At 31.4% G+C, this 2,399-nt stretch overlaps 1 protein-coding gene across 1 annotated transcript in view; it reads right to left on the reverse strand.

Moving 5' to 3' along the window:
* The window catches only part of ASCC3 (activating signal cointegrator 1 complex subunit 3), a 283,174-nt gene that overhangs the window by 245,896 nt on the left and 34,879 nt on the right, over nt 1–2,399 (reverse strand). The window lies entirely within an intron of this gene.

Here is a 2,399-nt window from a genome sequence, read left to right on the forward strand (position 1 = left end):
AAGTTATAACCATAACTGAATTCCAGAAGCAAATTTCTCCCTCTCTCCACACAAATATACACACACACACATATAGTATACACAAATAATTTACTATACTTATATGTAAAACAAAATAAACAGAAAAGAATCTCTTAGAATAAAGCACATGTAGCTAGACTTCTTAGTCATCAGAAATGGGCAGAATAATATAACTGAAGAGTTAATTTGGCTATCAGTTTTTTAGACAAGGTGAAAAGGTTGTTGAATTACATCTTTCATTTTTTGACAGATAGAGGCATACAAATTCATTTATTTAAAATTATGATTTGGAACTTTATATAAAGACAGCCAGTAACTGGTATAACATTATCTTCAACCTCAATTATGAGTGAAATAAAACACAACTTAGAAACTATTCTACTGGGAAGTTCTTTGTTGACCTTCTAATAAAATCAGACGATATAACACTACAGCTTAGTGAAGGTTATCTCTTCAAGGAGATAAAAAAGGGAAAAATAATCCTGTGAGGGGTTCTAAGGCCCTGAAAACAAACCTCTACGTGAGTCTCAATAATCAATGACTACTATGAAGTAGCAGTTCTTGTGTAACGCAACAAATCAAGGATTGCCAATCTTGTTGAAATAGGTATACTGACCAAAATCAAAATGTACAACAATCTTGCTTTCTAAGTATCTACGCTGCAATTTTCAGTGCTGGACCGAATACAAAGTCATTCCGCAGAAGCTGCCACTTAGCAAGCTAACTGATCTTACAGGCCAAACAGTACTTGGCAGATCAACTTGCATATAAAACACTTAGGGAAAGCCTTTTGAAAAGACCAATACAGATAAAGATTTATGTTTTGAGCAACTTTTACAAAGTTAAACATATAATATAGGTAATTTAAAGAAATAAAAATGATAGAACTTTGTTCTGAAATAATGTTGCAAAAGAACTCTTAACTTGAGATGATCGTACTAATGTAAAAGACCCATTTCTTTACTAGCTCAGTGCTTAAAATCTGAAGGCACTAGCTGGGAATTTGTACTACTAGCAACACTAGAGGCAAATTTCAACGAGCGGGCCATAGCTCTGATGCATTTAATATTTCCCATTATCCTCATCTTACTATGTTAAATCACTGAAGACAAGGCACTTCATCACAATCAAATAATATATACCAGAGTTCCCATGCACATGACACTATACTAAGAACTAAACCAACAGTGTTTTCTTATAATCCAATCATTTTGGTAGGACCTGACCTACAGGAACACAAAATGTAAAAGGACAACATTGCATAGAACATGCTGATTAAAATTTTAAAATATAACACCTTTATTCAGTGCATTTATTTACATTTTAATTTTCATTATTTAAAAAGAGAAAAAAATATTTAACAGTACATATTCATTTATAATGAAACTTATAGATTAGAAAAGATTCTCTTGTAATAGAAGAAATGCCACCACAATTAAAAATTCTGATTTAAAATACTGTTAAATCACATTTCAAAATTAAATGAAGACACAGAATAGCCAATACAATATTGAAAGAGAAGAATGAAATCAGAGGACAGACACTGACTTATAGACTTAGCATAAAGCTGCAGTAATCAAGGCAAGGTGGTATTGATGAAAGAATAAACAAACAGATCAATGGAACAGAACTCCCAGAAATAGACCCACATAAGTATAGTCAACTGATATTTGACAAAGGAGTAAGAAGTAAAGATAGTCTTTCAACAAATGAACATCCAAATGAAAAAATGAATCTAGACACAGACTTTACACCCCTTACAAAAACACAAAAATAATGCAACTCACAAAACAATTTAATGAAGATCAAAGGAGAAAACTGATGTAAAATAAATACAAATAAAGTGATATGGTATTATCATCAGCAGAGATTCTATAGCTTGAATTTGAAAGTGCACTAGTAGAATGACCTGAACATGTTACTTTATTTTGCACAGAACCTCATTTTCTTCATCTGTCCAGTGAAGAAAACAGTACCTGCCTCATATGCTGCTGAGAGAATTCAATGAGATAATAAATGTAAGATAATTTTATCAGTTTCAGGCATTTATTAATAACTAGGAAATGATAGCCACTATTATTATTCTATAATTTAAAATACTCATGATTTCTTTTTCCACAAGTTATTCTTAATATCAAGCATATTCCCTTGAAATGAGTTAGAAACTTGATTTTAAAATTGTTTCTTAAAAAGAGACAAAATGCCTCAAGAATGCTAAGTAGGCAGTGTTCCACACATTCAAGTCCAATTTATCTTTTGTTTTATATATTAGGGCTGCAAATCATATTCAGTCTAGGAAAGGAGGATTCTACCTCCTTTTAAAACAATTTGAAAACCAAAGGGCCAGAAAAACACTGTCATTAAAGCCTTTGTAAAAT

This window comes from Propithecus coquereli, unplaced genomic scaffold (genome assembly GCF_000956105.1).
Source record: "Propithecus coquereli isolate 6110/MARCELLA unplaced genomic scaffold, Pcoq_1.0 Scaffold74, whole genome shotgun sequence".
NCBI lineage: Eukaryota > Metazoa > Chordata > Mammalia > Primates > Indriidae > Propithecus > Propithecus coquereli.